The sequence below is a fragment of the Protobothrops mucrosquamatus genome, unplaced genomic scaffold (genome assembly GCF_001527695.2).
Source record: "Protobothrops mucrosquamatus isolate PMUCROS unplaced genomic scaffold, P.Mucros_1.0 scaffold_142, whole genome shotgun sequence".
NCBI classification, from domain to species: domain Eukaryota; kingdom Metazoa; phylum Chordata; class Lepidosauria; order Squamata; family Viperidae; genus Protobothrops; species Protobothrops mucrosquamatus.
This window is the reverse complement of record NW_015386218.1, coordinates 339,761-358,000: the sequence shown is the minus strand read 5'-3', so window position 1 is coordinate 358,000 and position 18,240 is coordinate 339,761. Positions and strand designations below refer to the sequence as shown.

Sequence of the window (18,240 nt, the reverse complement as noted above, 5' to 3'; positions counted from 1 at the left end):
TTTTTTTTTTTTTTTTTTTTTTTTTTTTTTTTTGTTCAGAATGGTCCTGTGTCCTTCGAGGAGGTGGCTGTGTATTTCTCCAAGGATGAGTGGTCTCAGCTGGATGCTCACCAAAAAACATTGCATTGGGAAGTCATGCTGGAAAATTATAGGAACATGGCCTCTCTGGGTAAGACTTTGAAGAGATACTCAACTCCATCAGGGTGAACATTATTTGGATGGGAAGAAAAGGACTTGTTTCGGAAACAATGTAGTTCTTATAAGTCTCTTCTGGAATTGGGTACCCTCTGATAAATATTAGCTTTTCATCTAATACCTCCTTGGATGTTCTTAAATCATGAACTAGATGCTCATTAAAACTAGTTTCTTGCATCAGCTGACAGATTTTAAGTACTGCTGCATAGAACCTGGCAACATACGTTTTAGCAGGATTAGTATATGAAGGCAGCAGGGTTCCTTCTCCAATTTTTCAGCATTAGGACGTAATCCAAATTTCTGAGATCATCCTTCAAGCCCTAAAATGTGTCATTAATGCCACCCCAAGATGGGAGACAGGCCTCATGAAAGTGCAGGCTAGACTGTTGGTGGCTCAACTGTTGGCACATATTTTTTTCTCTTTGGCCTTGCCCCATTAACGATGAGGGGTGATTTTTCAGTCCATATTGAAAAAGGCAATGGTAACTAAAATCTCAACCTTGGGCTTCTCTCCAATCTTTTCCTCAGCATTGGACATGATTAAGACAAGGCATCTGTCAAGGTTCCGACTAATGAAACACTTCAAAGAACTTCCAGGCATTGTTTATCCTAAAAGCCTTTATTAACAGTAGAACAGATTGTCGGCACATCATGGATGAATGCCAAGATCTGAAGTCTCCACCCCAGAGCAGTTATTTTTGCTAGCATTTTCCCTCCCTCTTTTGCTGTCATGAGTCACATTCTCCAACCAGCCTGGGGGGGCAAAGGTTCACTTCCTTCTGAAGCCCACGCAAATTGTTCTCTCTTTCCATTCTCATCTGAGTTAACTCTAAAAGTGCCAGATAGTTCTGCATATTTTATCAAAGCAAGAATATTCAATATTAGCAGCGTTGACAGCATCCATTAAATGGGTGTAGCAGACACAAAGTGCAATTGTCAATGAATTCAACAGGTACTCTGCCTCCAATATGGCATACTAAACCTTGCAGTACTGTTTCTCCCAAAATAAGCTCAGGTCTTATATTTATTTTTGGTCCAAAAGACCCATTAGGGCTTATTTTCAGGGATGTCTTATTTTTTCACCACAAGGCGTAGCCCCCCCAGGCGACTCAGGTTTCCCTCGATGGGGGAGGAAGGCTTTGGAAACTGCCTTTTCATTTATATTCATAAATACTGTTATCCGTCCCTTTATTTTTTTTAAAAAAGTGATTTGTATTTACCACGATTAGCCTCCTTGAACGCCAATGGGAAGGCATGGTGTGCATAAGCCACGGAAATACAGTCGCATCCTCAAAGCTCATGCCACTTCCTCGTTCGGGGCACACCACTGCTTTGCAAGGCACATGCGGATCCCTGCATCTCCTGGAGGCTCCGAGCGCTGTTTTTGGCATGTCTATGGGCACGATTGCCTCATTGTTTGCGGTGGCGCTTCAGATCGGCTGCAGCACACCGTGGAGAGGATGGCTAAGGTTTAGGGCAGGGGTAGGCAACCTTAGCTCTTTTATGACTCGTGGACTTCAACTCCCAAATTCCTGAGCCAGCCATGCTGAGGGGAAAGGGAGATTTTCCAAGCTGAGCCGTGCTGGCTCAGGAATTCTGGGAGTTGAAGTCCACGAGTCATAAAAGAGCCAAGGTTGCCTACCCCTGGTTTAGGGGATGGTCTATCCCCATTCATAGCGTGGCCGCTGTCCAATCGCCGCACCACTCAGGAGGGCAGCATTAGCTGCCAAACCAGCAACAGGGAAGGCAGAAGGCAATTCTGCCGACCAGATCAGCCTGGCAGGGGTGGGGTGAAAACCAAGCACCACCGAAAACAGCGAGGCAGACAGATACACACATGCGGCACCAAAAACAATGCTTGGAGCCTCCAGGAGCTGCAGGGATCCATGTGCGCCCTTTGCAGTTGTCCTCCTGCAACGCGCAACCTCTCCCTGTAAGCAATCTGGCTCGCCCAGGGTCAGGTTGACCGTTGCGGGCAACTCGTCCTGAATGTGTGGCAAAGCTGGAGGATGGGGATGGACCACGCCTCCCTTGACAGCCAACCTGATCCCGGGCGAGCCGGATTGCTTCAGCCACAAGGAACTGGCCTAAGGTTTCTATTGCCCAGCCTTCCTGAAGATAATGGGAACAGCGGCCTGCTGCAGCGCAAGAGTTTAGCTGAGCCGCAAAGTTGAACACACCTGTGAAGCAGTGGTGCGCCCTGAACGAGGAAGCAGTTTAAGCTTTAAGGGTGCGAGTGTCTGTATTTCCATGGCTCATGCGTAGAAACCATACCGTGCCTTCCTATTGGCGTTCAAGGAGGCTAATCGTGGTAAATACAAATCATTTTTTTGAAAAATAAAGGGATGGATTATAATATGGATCATGAATATAAATGAAAAGGCAGTTTCCAAAGACTTCCTCCCCCACTGAGGGAAACCTGAATTGTCTCCCAGAGTGGGACGTCTTAGGATGCCCAGCTTTCTTCCTTGCCCTTCTGCAGAGGAAGAGAAAGCTGGCAAAGCCAGGGGGGCAGTGCAGGCTGCCTCCAGAGGATGCATCGGGGTGAGGGTGAAAGAGAAAAGCTGATGGTTGAGGTCCCGGCCAGTCCCCACCCCCGTCTGCCCGCTGGATTCCTCAATCCAGGGCAGGGATAGAAAAGAGACAACCTCTGCTTGCCTCAGGCCCCGGCTCTCTTAAAATTCAGGCCATCTCACAGCGGCGGCGCTGGCAGCAGGCAAGGGGGGGAGGCACACGATCTGGCCTGCCAAAAAACCTATGGTACGATGGAGTGGGCGGGATCTTAAGTAGGGCTTATATTAGACCCAACCCCAAAATTCAAGGTGGGTCTTATTTTCGGGGAAACACAGCATCTAACCTGGACAACATTTGCTCTGGCAAATGTCATGATTTCCTCTCAGCTATCCTTGAAGGCTAATGCAGGAAAATTCCCTACCTGGACATACAATGTCCCTATGACTCTGCGCATGTGGAATAATATAACATGTAATCTCCAGTGCCATGCCATGTTTCCCTGAAAGTAAGGCCTACCCCAGAAATAAGCCCTAGCTTGATTTTTGGGGGTGGCCCTAATGTAAGCTCTACCCCAAAAATAAGCCCTAGTTTTGGGGCGAGGCACACACCTAAAAAACAAGCTAGGGCAGGGGAAGGGATGTGGATCTGCCCCACACCCCCCGCACCCACTTACCTAGCAGCCAGGCCTCTCCTCGGAGGCCCACTTCTTTTGCAGCCAGGCCTGCATTTTTCAGTCACAGGCCTTTTCAATCCATAGCTCAGTTCTGCAAGTCCTATATAGCTGAGGACCGAGCTATGGATTCAATCCACAGCTTGGTTCTTGGCTGCATAGGCCTTCTGGAAAGGCCTTATTGCAAAATGCAGGCTGGAATACAGCTGTAGAATAAAACTCCTTCAGCCCCAGAAGAAGTGGACCTGCGGGTGGGGCTGTCAGTGCTGAGGTGAGTAAGACCTACCCCGAGAATAAGACCTAATGCCTCTTTTAGAGGCAAAAAAAATAAGACCCGGTCTTATTTTCAGGGAAACATGGGTACCACAGAGGCAGTCATACTAATTTCATTTTACCATTATTGTATAAATATTCAAGGCACATAAGACAATTCTATATCTCGCTGCTGCTTGCAGATAAGTAACCCTGCTACAATGTATAATGCAGCCATGTTCTGCGCGGCAGTGATTACAATCTGTCAGATGATGGCTTAGGCAATAGACTAGTTTTAATGAGCCTCTAATTTTTTATAGAATAATAATTTCTATTGTGATAGATTCATTTTGCTGTATATTGTGTTCACCTCTCCCTTTAGATTTTTTCCTCTTTAAACTCTTTAGATTTTTTATTTATTTCTTTTTAGTTTTTTTTTAAATTAGACTTTCATCTACTTTTATGCTTTTCAATAGAATAACAGAATAATAGAGTTGGGAGGGATCTTGGAGGTTTTTCTAGCCCAACACACTCACACACCCAAGGAGCCCAAGGAGGAGATCCTAGAGTCTCAATATCTTTTTTTATATCGCGGGGACCAAAATTGGATGCATATTCCAAGTGTGGTCTTACTAAAACAGTAGTACTGCTATAGCAGTACTAATACGTCACATGATCTTGATACTACTATTCCTCTGTTGATGCAGCCTAGGATTGTGTTGGCTTTTTTGGCAGCTTCAGCACACTGCTGGCTCATATTTAAATGGCTGTCCCCTAGGAATCCTAAATCCCTTTCACAGTTACTGTTGTCGACTCATGTGCCACCTAGTCTATACTTGTGCATTTGGTTTTTCTTGCCTAAGTGTAAAACCTTACTTTTCTCGCCATTTAATTGCATTTTATTGGAGAGGGGCCAGTGTTCGAGAGTGACTAGATCCTTCTGGCTTTTGAGCCTATCTTCTAAAGTGTTAGCTATTCCTCTTTGCTTGGTGTTGTCTACAAATATGATAGGTTCACCTTCTATGCCCTCATCTAAATAGTTTATGATATAATCATAATCATTAGTAGATAAATTAATAATTTAATATTTAATCCAGTATTTTTGTTCTTATGTACAAATTTTATATCTTTTAGCATTTTAAAGAAATTACTAATTGGTTGTATCTCACTCTAATGCTGGTCAGTGATTGTAATAAAAGTTTGATCTGATTCCTTGGATGTTTCCCCATGATTCTTTCTTAATTCAAGCTATGAATAAGATTTGAATATATATGAATAATTATCAAGAAAAAGAATCCTATAGATCTTTTCAGGATGCTTTAGGTCCTTTCAGAATGTTTTAGATCTTTACAATTTTTTTCTGAGTCGTAAATGTAGAAATTATATCCATACCATGCCACTGCAAGCATGAAGAACGTAAAGATATTGGAATAATGGAATTTGGCAGAGTTCCGTAAGGAAATTCATAGGACTTCCCACAGTTTGATCTTTTTTCTAACGTTATTATCATTTTCATTTCTCTTTCCTTTGAAGGTAATAATGGGCAGGAAAATGAGGATTCTGGGGAACCATTCCTAATGAACACTTTTGGAGACAAAACAAAGAAGCCTGCAATGCAGACAGAACTAGAAAGCCATGAGAGAAGCCAGTCAATTAATTGGAACAAGGAAAGTTCATCTTCCATTGATGCTCCAGTGCAAGACCTTCTTGCTGAATATGGGAAAATAAAGAAAAACAACTTTGGGGAAAGTGTAAGACTATTCAGTGATAAATTAGATGTAAATGAACATTATCCAATTGAAACAAAAGATGACTATATATGTAGAGACAATGGAAAAAATTACAATTGGACTTTCACTCTTTCTCATGGAACTGGATCCCTTGCCTCACATAAAATGATCCATACAACAAAGAAGCCATATAAATGCATGGAGTGTGGAAGCAGCTTCAGTCGAAAGAGTTACTTTACTTCCCATAAAAGGATCCACACAGGGGAGAAGCCATATAAATGTGTGGAGTGTGGAAAGACCTTTATTCAGAGCAGTCATCTTACTTCCCATAAAAGGATCCACACAGGGGAGAAGCCATATAAATGCATGGAGTGTGGAAAGTGCTTCACAAATAGCAGCCACCTTACTTCCCATAAAAAGATCCACATAGGGGAGAAGCCATATAAATGCTTGGAATGTGGAAAGGGGTTCGGTGAAAATTCATCCCTTATAAGACATAAAAGGATCCACACAGGGGAAAAGCCATATAAATGTGTGGAGTGTGGAAAAGTCTTCAGTCAAAATAGCTCTTTTACTTTCCATAAAATGATCCATGCTGGGAAGAGACCATATAAATGCACGGAGTGTGGAAAGACCTTTATTCAGAGCAGTAATCTTACTTGTCATAAACGGATTCACACAGGGGAGAAGCCATATAAATGTAGAGTGTGTGGAAGGGCTTTTACTAACAGCAGCGATCTTATTTCCCATAACTGGATCCATTCAGAGGAGAAGCCATATAAATGCATGGAGTGTGGAAAGACCTTCATTCAGAGCAGTCATTTTAATTCCCACAAAAGGATCCATGCAGGAGAGAAGCCATATAAATGCATGGAGTGTGGAAAGGGCTTCAGCTACCACAGTACTCTTACTTCTCATAAAAGGACCCACACTGGAGAGAAACCTTATCAATGTATGGAGTGTGGAAAGAGCTTCTGTGAAAGCGGGTCTCTTACTGTTCATAAAAGGATCCACACAGGAGAGAAGCCATATAAATGTATGGAGTGTGGAAAGAGCTTCTGTGAAAGCGGGTCTCTTACTGTTCATAAAAGAATCCACACGGGGGAAAAGCCATATGAATGTGTAGACTGTGGAAAGGGGTTCTGTCAAAAGGCTTCGCTTATGAGACATACAAGGATTCACACAGGAGAGAGACCATATGTATGCATGGAGTGTGGAAAGAGCTTTACTAATAGCAGTCATCTTAATTCCCATAAAAGGACTCACACAGGAGAGAAGCCATATAAATGCCTGGAGTGTGGAAAAGGCTTTACTAATAGCAGTCATCTTAATTCCCATAAAAGAACTCACACAGGGGAAAAGCCATATAAATGCCTGGAGTGTGGAAAGGGCTTTACTCAGAGGGGTAATCTTAATTCCCATAAAAGGATTCACACAGGAGAGAAGCCATACAAATATGCGGAGCTTGGAAAGAGCTTCAGGATGAGCAATGACTTAATTTCTCATACACAGATCCATTTGGGTAAGAATCAATGTCAATTCCAGAATTAGTTGGTAAATTCTATGTATTTCCTTCTTTATATACTGAACCTCTCGGGCATGGGTGTCAAACTCGCCACGTTATGTGACGTGTCACGACATATCGTGACTTTTCATATTGCCGGAGCTGGGGTGGGCGCGGCATCCATATGATGCAACCGGCCCACGGGCCGGCAGTTTGACACTCCTGCTCTAGGGGTTTTCGAGTTTTTAATCTTTTCACTCTGGTCTATGCAATTTTATGAAAATGTTTTTATTGTTTTTTACAAGTGTGTTTCCTGCTCCCCAGTTGTTTGTTCTTCCCATCTAATCATGGTCTTGGGAGTGATCCACTATCATTTCTCATAGTTTAAACTTTGCTTCTTTTCCTTAGTCTTCTTACATTTATTTTCCCCTCCTTTTCTCATTCCTTAATATGTTCACAGTTTATCAGAGGACCCTACGCTTCTCTGTTTTCAGAAAATATTAGAAATGTTGTAGCAGAGATTCTGGGAACTGAAGCAATATTATAATTCAAAGGGAATTCAAATTCTATCGGTATACAGAGTGGGATGGAATGTGATACTGCATTTTCCCATTGAATAATTCTTATTAAATTAAAACTGATAACTAAATGGATATTTGTGCTTTGAATTTTTCATAATTTTCTCTCTGTGTGTTTTCTGTCTCTCATCCCAAGTTAGGGATACTCAGTGGAATGAGAATGAAAGTGATTCCAGTGTGCTGACATTGCAAATGATCAAGCAAGAAGGGGCACCTTTGGAAATCAGTGAGGACCAAAACAACATGAAATCAAGAAACATTATTACAAAAAACTATTTCAGTTCTTCCTGACCAAATAGACAGAAATGAGAATGGGAACTTCCTCTGGGATGTGAAGATACCAAAAAACTAATCCAATTCGCATCCACGGCATAGAATTGAAACCTGAAACAACCAGTATGAATGCAGAAGCATGGAATCTTTTTCAGTCAAAAATCTCATGATACAGGAATATTGTATATTTCAATATACGGTGTGAAGGACTTCAGGATGAAGAATTCTTTTCACAAAAGATGTCAGAATGAGAAGCCCCTGAAATACATACACAAAGAACTTTTTCAAACATTAGGGCCTTATTTCCTTTGTATATTGTGATGTGAGCTAAGATGTCTGTAGTTAATTTCAATAAAGTTAATTAAACATCAATGACATGGTTACTTTCCTGGCATGTATTAAATTCTTTTTGGCTGTATTAGCAGTCAGTAAGAAGTAGGCTTTTGAATTTGTACACTAAAACAGTTTTTTGTGAGAAAAAAAATGCTGTCTATGTTTGGATTGTGTATGATAATAAGAATAACCCTAACAATCAGACATGAAATTTTTGGAAGTATTTGGGTGGGGACAAATTTCAGGGTTTCCAGGGCTATTTATTCAAATATTGCTCATGGATGGTTCTGGGTCAAACTAAAGTAAAAGTCACTAACTGGAAAAACCAAAGAGATCATTGTCAATTTCAGAAAAAGCAGGCACAGCCACACTTCTCTGTGCATTAATGAGTCACCTGTGGAGATGGTTACCAGCATCAAATTCCTGGGTGGGAAGTTAACAAGTAGGCTGGCTTGGTTGCTGAACAGCAAGACACTGGTGAAGCGGGCACAGCAGCGTCTGCTTTTTCTGCGTCGCATGAGAANGAGAAAAGCACATCTTCCTTTATCCTTACCACTTTCTTCAGAGAGGCGATCAAGAGCATCCTGTCATACAGCATCACAGTCTGGTTTAGAAGCATCACTGCTTCAGAGAGGAAGGCAGTGCAGAGTGAGGATGGTTGAAAAGATTATTGGCAGTTCCCTCCCATCCAGGACATAGCACATAAGCGTTGCTTGAGTAGGGTCCGTAAGATTGTCTGGGACACTACACATCCTCTTCATGACCTGTTTTCCTTGTTACCTTCTGGGAGGAGGCTCCGCGGTATCCGAAGCAGAACATCCAGATTCAGTCAGTTTTGTTCCATACAGTATTAACCTTGTGAACTCTAAATCTTCCTCCTTCCGTTATGTATTCAAGATGGACAGTGATTATGTTACTTATACGTACGTTGTATATAGTATGTTTAAATGTGTTATGTATGTGTATAGTATCTTCTGTTTTGAAGAAACATCTTCAGATACTTCTTGGATAAGGAGCAAAACGTCTTCAAGAAAATACAAAAAGTCCAGTTGCCTTTTGAAAAAGTACCTTTGGACTCCTTGACAAATCTACAGAGGAGCGAAAAAGGTTTTCATATACAAATGTAGAGAAAGAAGATAGGCATACTGTAGAAACAGATCAAGTATGATAGAAATAGTTGCTAAGTTGTGGTAATAGGAAGAGAGTAAACTAAGCAAGGTGGGGTTAGCATTCAGTTTATAAGGAGTGGATGTTTAAGTGTGCTAATAAAAGTTTTTGTAGGAGAAACAAATGCTGTCTTTGCATCTGCTTACTATACCATAATAAGAAAAGCCCTAATAATCGCTAATAGGCAAATTTGGGGGGAAGGATTTGGGGGGGAGATAAACTGAGTTTCAGAGGCTCCTGCTGGGTTGAAGCTGTTTATTCAAATATTACACCTGGATGATTCTCTGTCAAAATGGAGAAAAGGCACCAATTCCATTTTTCTGCCAGTTATTGTCCAATTTTCATTAGAGAAATAGAAATCAGAGTGGCAGTCATACATAATTAGACAACAATTGTACTTTTCTTTTTATTCATGATCTAGAGACATCTCAGTTGCTTTATATTCTACAAAGGTATTAAGTTTCCTACTCATATTTCATGAGGGTGTTTGTTATTCAACCCCTAAATAAAACACAATTTTCCTCTTCTTCCCCCCCCCCATGGTATTTTAATTTTATATTTTCTTTCCCATATTTGCTTTCCATCCTTTTGCAGTTCCACTTTTTCTCCAGTCCCAGATGAGACGCAGTTTCCCCCCCCCCCTCTTCATTTTTCTCCTCCAAGGAGCCTCGTTGTGAGGTAAAATTTCTGGAGCATCCACCGATTTGACCTTTTTCTCCATTTTGGGATTGGTTTTCTTTTGACATTTCTTTTTCTTCAGCATTACTTCCTTTGTCACAAGCTGCCATTTAGCGTTTCCAACCCAAAGCCAAGAATTTGAGAAGGGCAGCTGTGTGTATACAGAACTAGAGAAACAAAAACTGACAGAAATCTCCATTTTCTGAGAGGAAAATATTTTCTTCTCTCAGAAGACGCTACCATCTTTTTCAGAGAGGCTACCATTGAGAGGGTTCTTTCTTCCTACTCCAATGCCCACCATCCATGTCCTCTCCAGCCCCAAAGATGCGATCTTCTTTCCCGCCCTTTCGGGGAAACCTGCTGTCGCGCGCAGAATCCTCCAGAGGGCGCCCCCGCCAAGAGAAGGGAACACCAGGCGCTTCCCCATTGGTGTACAGTAGGGCGAACGTCACAGCGGGCTTTCCAGAGGTAGAGTGACGTCACAAACGCGTGACGCTCTAGGACGCCGCACTCGCTCTCCTTAACCCCTGGAGTTCCGCAGGAGGTGAAGAGCGTCCCGCGGGGGGGAGAGATTCATACGTATCTTAGATAGGGGTGTGTGAATCTTCCCGTGCAAAGGGAGGCGGAGGAGGGGGAGACCGTGCCCGGTCCTCCTCCGGGTCCCATGTTCCCCAGCCGCCCTTTCCATGCAGGGGGGAAGCGGAGCAGCAGCAGAACCGGGGATCCCAGGAAGGCGGCCGGGATCCGGGGGTCCTTTCCCGCCCCGTGTCCGGGGAAGACCCCGAGTGGGGGGAGAGGAGGGTCTGCCTGGCGGAGGCCCAGCTGGAGAGGAGAGAACCTGGGCGAGGTAGGATTGTGTGAATCTGCCTGCTAGTCAGAGGGAGACTCCTCAGGCCACCCTGAAGAAGGGGGCACCCTCAAGCCAGGGTCATTTCCTGTCATTTCATTGGATATGAAATGTGAAATATGTATATTCATGACCCGGGTCAGAAAATCAGGCCAAGTAAATGATTCTAACATGAGTAATCCACAACCTTGATGGAAATCTGTATTATATCTTGCTGCACAGACAGGCTCACATAGCAAAAGAAACACAAACACACACACACAGGATTCATCTGCTTAAAGTCACTTCAACCCCAACACCAGATCAGAAAAATACTTCCATGAGAATGAATGTTGTTCATTGACTAAATTCTACACTTTCTAATTCATGCAATTTCTTTTACATTTCTGATGCACAAACTGTACCGTGTTCAGGTACAGCCAAAATGATCTCTTGGGCAAGAGGGCAGAATGGCCTACTGAAGGCCAGGCCAAGCAACATGGGCTTTGCTGTACTTGCCCATCAACATAGGTCTTTTTGTATTTTATTGTACTTTATTTTCTTTAATTGCAGATACATTTTATAACATTGCATTGAAGAAAAATAATGATGGAGTTTATTTAGATAAACTGAGGGACTGGGGAAAAAGAATGAAGCACTGTGTTGAGATAATTGGCTGTCTGGAACTTATCAACCATTAACTTATCAACCCCAAGTCAAAGAAGTCTTTTAGTATATTGCTAGCAGACTGACATCAATGTCTGCTTTTTGTCTTAGTGGACTCTAAGTAACCTTTTTCCTTATCAACATTTAAAATTTCCCTCTTAGAAGGATGTTTAACTCCATGTAACTGATTACTGATGTAAAGGGGCAGGGTGTTCCTTTGTTACCAATAAACTTTCATTCCAGCATTTTCTTTGTTGGGCTAAGTATAAAAGGAAATTCCAGGCTTTGTTCCTTAAATTATACAAAAGATCTTCCTACTTGGTTACTTAATTGGAGAGAGCGTATGGGCAGAATATAAAAGCCAGATTTGGCTAACACGACTGTGATCAAGTTCTGCAGCTACAGGAACAATCCTATGAATAAAAAGGCATTTGGAGATCTTCAAGATTCTTTGGACTCATTTGGCGTTGCCTTACAGGACAGAGAAAGAACGGAGACACATCGTTTAGCAAGCAAATAGCAAGAGAACTGGAAAAGGCGTTTCCACTGTTCAGCTTGGGAACTGTGAAGAGATCTAGGGAGCAATGGGGCAAAAAGTCCTGGACTTGAGGAGCCTCCAATACCAGAAGGCTGAGGGGCCCCGAGGACTATGCAGCCGACTCTACAACTTTGGTAGGCGATGGCTGAGACCAGAAAAGCACACCAGAGCCCAGATGCTGGACCTGGTTGTTCTGGAGCAGTTCCTGGCTATCCTGCCCCCAGAGATGGAGAGCTGGGTGAGAGAATGTGGGGCAGAGACCAGCTCCCAGGCGGTGGCCCTGGTGGAAGGCTTCCTCCTGAGCCAGGCAGAGGAGCAGAAGAAGCAGATCAAGTTGCAGGTAAGGGACTTTTATCTTGAGAGCCCAAAATAGGTTTAAAGAGAATAAGGAATATATTTGAATTCTTTATCCCTTTCTAATAGATTTCTCCGGCATTCCCAATATATGAGTATGTTTCACTAATTTTTGTAGGACGTTGTTCTGTTATCCATTCTAGAAATTAGATTTGGAACAGCTGTTGCTTTCTTACTCGGCCTTGCAGACCCATAGTAGGGGCTCTGAAATTGTATTCAGAGAACAGGAATCCATGTTCTGATATCCATTAATTTTTCCTTTTTTCTTATTCCTCCTATTTGAAGTCCTTCACTGGGGAGATTAGAGATTCTGAGGAAAGGAGTAATACATCAAATCTCCCTCAAGAGCTGTTTTTCGGAAGGATCTCTCAGGAAGATCCAAGTCAAGACAGTTCAGGAGGTAATAAAGGTCCTTCCATTACCCAGAGAGATCCTAGAGATCTCATCTTCTTTATGACTTTTGTTATATAGAGTTAAATCTTCATATTCCTTTAATACTGATTTTTAAAATTCTGGATCCCTTACAGGGACAAGTCAAATAAAGTTTTCTCCTTCTCATGGTGGATCTGAAACAGTGATTGAACCTCCGAATCAAGTAAGTGGAGGAAATTAATTTATTAGATTTGTATGCTCCCTTTTGCTTGTGAATCAAGCTGATGTACCAGTGTGTGTATTTATGCTTGAGCAGTGTTGCTCTAAATCAAAGCATTATGGAAAGAAAGGCTCTCTTGAAGGATTTTGTGAAGAATTAATTCTTGAAAAGTAACCAGAGTAATTAGCATAAGGAGCGTTAAGTACAGGTCTTCAAAGAATGATTTCCTAGTAAGAATCTCAATTAAATCTTATATATTGCTAAGGAACACCATAATAACCCAGTATAAACAAGAGGGAAAAAATGGAAGGAGACAATTCTATGTACATCATCATTTTTAAAACCAGCGATAAGCCAATCAGATTAAAAAATAAGGCAGACTATTAAAATCTAATAGAAAAGTCTCTAAGTTAAAAATTGTCCTGGAATAGCACATAATTAAGGCTCTTGTGGCTTGCAAAGTAATTTCTAACCCTCTGATTTCTGCCTGGATTTGGAGGCCAAACTATGCAGCTTTCCAAAAGCTGAGAAATGTTTAACCCAGAACATTTTCTCCTTTCTTCTCTCCTGTTCAGCCAACCACTCAGTCTACTAACAGTTTCTTTCAAATGTCTATGGAGATTCTTAGTCATCCAGGTCATAGTTGTTCCCAAAGATGCTTTTTCACAAGGCAACTGGACTTTCTTGTCTTCTCCAAGGAGTATAAATCCTTCCATTCCCCACCATCCAGTCAGAGCTGAAGAAGCTTCTTGGATGAGGAGCGAAATGTCTTCAAAGGAAAAAAAGAAAGTCCAGTTGCCTCGTGAAAAAGCATCTTTGGGTTTCTTTCCAATCTGAGGAAGGAGGGCTGTGTGTCTCTGGATATTGATAGCACCCCCACCCAAATTCCTGGCTGCCTCTCCCAGCACTTTATGGAGGGGTTGAGCAAGGACCGGATTGGTCCTCCAGAGGACACCATTTTCTGAAATACTAGAAAGAATGTCCACTTCATCATCGTCATCATCATCATCAAGTTGGAAGGGACCTTGGAGGCCTTCTAGTCCAACCCCCTGCTCCGGCAGGAAACCCTATACCATTTCAGACAAATGGTTGTCCAGTCTCTTCTTAAAAACTTCCAGTGTTGGAGCAGTCACAACTTCTGGAGGCAGGTTGTTCCACTAATTAATTGTTCTCACTGTCAGGAAATTTCTCCTTAGTTCTAGGTTGCTTCTCTCTTTGATTACTTTCCATCCATTGCTTCTTGCCCTGCCTTCAGGTGCTTTGGAGGATAGTTTGACTCCCTCTTCTTTGTGGCAACCCCCTTTACTTCTGCAAATGCAGGATAAATTGGAATTATCAAGAAGTGGGAATTCCAAGGCCATCTGCAACTTGATTCTCTCTTGATGTTGAGAGTCTTTGAGGATGGATGGATGGATGGATGGATGGATGGATGGATGGATGGATGGATGGATGGATGGATGGATGGAAGGAAGGAAGGAAGGAAGGAAGGATATACATAGATAATTAGATGGATGGGCAGACATAGATCAATCAATTCAGAAGGAAATAGGTTACTTTTACTGAATGTCTTTGAATGTACTACAGAGTCATGTGGATAGGCAGTTCAAAAATGTGAAAAATAAATATAGGTTGTTTTTGACTTACAATGATTTGTTTAATGACTGTTACACCACCAGTTGAAAAAAGTGACTTATAACCATTTTTCACACTTACGACCATTATAGCATCCCCATGGTCATGTGATCAATATTCAGATGCTTGGCAACTGGCTCCTATTTATGACCGTTGCCGTGTCCTGGGGTTGTGTGATCCCCTTTTGCAACCTTCTGACAACCAAAGTCATTGGAGAAGCCAGATTCACTTAATAAACATGGGACTAACTTAATTTCAGCGATTCACATCTGTAGCAAATGGTGCAAAATTCACTTAATAACTATCTTGCTTAAGAACAGAAATTTTGGCTCAGTTGTGGTTATAAGTCAAGGGCCACCTCTATATGTCGATAAAACCTTTGCAATGTTTTCATTTGGAAATTTCTAGACAATAGGACAGATCTTCCAATTCCTCCCTCCGTTCTGCTTTTTCCTTGTTCAGGGGGGTCTTGTATCCTTCGAGGAGGTGACTGTGTATTTCACCAAGGAGGAGTGGTCTCAGCTGGATGCTGACCAAAAAGCACTGAATTGGGAAGTCATGCTGGAAAACTATAGGAACGTGACCTCTCTGGGTAAGAGAGTGCTACTCCGCAATCAAACAAAAAAGATGTTTTAGATATTTTCAAAGTTTGTAGCTCATGAATATAGACATTTGTTTCTATACCACACCACTGTAGCTAGGCAAGCCTCCAAGATGTTGGCATTTGGAAAATTGCAAAAGGAAATGTATTTGCCTTGCTATAGTTGGATCTTTTTCCTTCATCTTGCTATCATTTTCATTTCTGTTTTCCTTTGAAGGCAATAATGGGCAGGAGAATAACGATTCCAAGGAGCCATTCCAAGTGATCTTCCATCTTGGTGACAGAACACAGAGACCTGCAATTCAAATAGAACTAGAAAGCCGTGAAAGAAACCCGTCAAATAATTGGAAACAAAAAAGTTCATCTTCCACTGATGCTCCGATGCAACATTTTTTTGCCCAACAAAAAGAAAAAGAGAAAAAAAATATTGGGAATACTGTAAAACTGCTAAAAGACCAATCGGATATAAAGGAAAGCCATCATGACCAAAGCAAAAGGAATTATACAGGCACCATCAATGGGAAACATTACAATTCGGCTTTCACTGTTCTTTGTGAAAATGCATCACTTCTATCTCATAAAATGATCCAGAAAAAAGAGAAGCCATATAAATGTTTCGAATGTGGAAAATGTTTTAGAAGAAGCACTCAACTTACTCGCCATAACAGGGTCCACACGGGGGAGAAGCCATATATGTGCATTGAGTGCGGAAAGACTTTTACGCAAAAGGGTAGTCTTAATTCACACAAGTGGATCCATGCAGTGGAGAAGCCACATAAATGCAAAGACTGTGGAAAGACCTTTATTCACAGAAGTGACCTTACTTGCCATAAAAGGATCCACACAGGGGAGAGACCATATAGATGCAAAGAGTGTGGAAAGACCTTTATTTACAGCAATCACCTTACTTTCCATAAAAAGATCCACACAGGGGAGAGACCCTATAAATGTGAAGAGTGTGGAAAGGACTTTACTTGTAGAAGTCAACTTACTTACCATAACAGGATCCACACAGGGGAGAAGCCATATAAATGCATGGAATGTGGAAGGACCTTTTCTCAGAGAAGGTCCCTCACTTCCCATAAAAGGATGCACACAGGGGAGAAGCCGTGTCAATGCATGGATTGTGGAAAGAGCTTCACGGACAACTCAGCCCTTAGGAAACACAGAAAGACCCACACAGTGATGAAGCCATATAAATGCATGGAGTGTGGAAAGAGCTTTCGTGAAAATCGATCCCTTACTAAACATAAAAGAATCCACACGGGGGAGAAACCATATAAATGCAGAGAGTGTGGGAAAGCCTTTACTCATAGCAGTCAAGTTAGCTCCCATTACTGGATCCATAGAGGAGGGAAGCCATATAAATGTGTGGAATGTGGAAAGGATTTTACAAGTCCCAGTTTTCTAAATTCACATAAAAGAGTCCACACAAGGGAAAAGTCATATAAATGTGTGGAGTGTGGGAAGAACTTCAGTAATTATTGTTCCCTTACACTTCATAAAAAGATCCATACAGACCAATAAAGGAGATTATTTGTAGCTCAGTTGAAATGAGGGGACCTTTATGCTCCCTGAGTTTGGTTGTTTTCTTGCAGATGTTACCCAAACTAGGTAACATTATCAGTGCTAGTCATCAGTGTCATTAGCCCTGATGATATTAGCTATATTGCAAAAAACAACCAATCTCAGAGAGCACAAAGGACCCATCAAGCTATGCAGAAGAGATATTATATAAATCTTGAGCTTGGAAAGAGCTTAAAGAGCAATGAACTTCATTATCTATATAAATAAAAATGTAAATGTTCGTTTGTTCAAAGTCTTAAATCTCCGAAAGTTCTTCACCGATTGCTTTGAAATTTTGACACAACGTTGCATTCGAATATGCGTGTGTTTTAATATACCTACTATTATATAGATGTCACACCTGTGACAGGTAAAAACATGCTTTTTTTGAAAAACAGCGCCATCTGTTGGATGTAAATTTAACCAGACTGAGCCATAGCAACGCGTGGCCGGGTACAGCAAGTATTAAATATAAGGGAGAGATGGAATGTGTTATTGAATTATTCCATTGATTGGTACATAATTAAAAGTGACTTACTTCCTTCTTTCTCTTTGTCCCGAGTTAAGAGATATGTAGAGAATGAGAATGAAAACAATTCTATTTGCCGAGATTGCAAATTATCAAGCAAGAAGGGAGACATTTGAAAATCTGTGGGATGAAAATAAAATACGACATTCAAGAAAAAAAAAATCAAGAAATTACTGGAGTAGACAGCAATGAGCAGAAAGTCACCAGAAAAGCCAATATAATCCTAGGCTGCATTAACAGAGGGATAGAATCAAGATCATGTGAAACATTAGAACTGTTTTATAAAGCCTTAGATGTTGAGACTGCAGAGAAGAGCAACTAAGATGAAGGCTATAACATATAAAGAACAGTTGCAGGAATTGGGTATGTCTAGTCTAGTGAAAAGAAGGACTGGGGAGTCTTCTAATATTTGAGGGGCTGCCACAAAGAAGAAGGGAGTCAACCTGTTTTCCAAAGCACCAGAAGATAACACAATGGATGAAAACTCATCAAGAAGAGATCCATCCTAGAAAGATTAGATTTCATGACAGAACAATTAATCAGTGGAATGGCTTGCTTCCAGGAGTTGTGGGTGCTCCATCACTGGAGGTTTTTAAGAAGAGACTGGACATCCATTTGTCTGGAATGGTATAGGATCTCCAGCTTGAGCAGGGGGTTGGACTAGAAGACCTCCAAGATCCCTTCCAACTCTGTTATTCTGTTATTGTTATTCTGTTATCTAAATTCAAGTTAAATAAAATTAGTGAAATATCAATGCTGTGATTATTTGTTAGACAAATAACATTTGCTTTCCCTTGGTTGTAATAAAAATTAATAAAGCATGAAAATGTGCACAGGGCACACACCTTCCCCAACAACAGGCTGAGTTAGCTCCCCCTCCGTAAGACTTGCAAGTTGATGTTGCCATCTAAATAGGCCTTTAATACTTTAATACATAGTCCAGAGAAAAGGCTCAAAGTCTTGAAAATGCCATACAACGTTTGCCTCTTTGCAAAAATCCTTGCAGTGGTTGGCATGAGGGACTGTCTCAATGTAGTTGCTT

The 18,240-nt window shown here is 41.6% G+C and overlaps 1 protein-coding gene and 1 pseudogene across 1 annotated transcript in view; one reads left to right on the top strand and one right to left on the bottom strand.

The window, feature by feature from the left end:
* Positions 1 to 18,240, bottom strand: part of LOC114922759 — a 360,999-nt gene that overhangs the window by 28,212 nt on the left and 314,547 nt on the right. The window lies entirely within an intron of this gene.
* LOC107289956 overlaps positions 5,495 to 18,240 on the top strand; it is a 68,481-nt pseudogene continuing 55,735 nt past the window's right edge.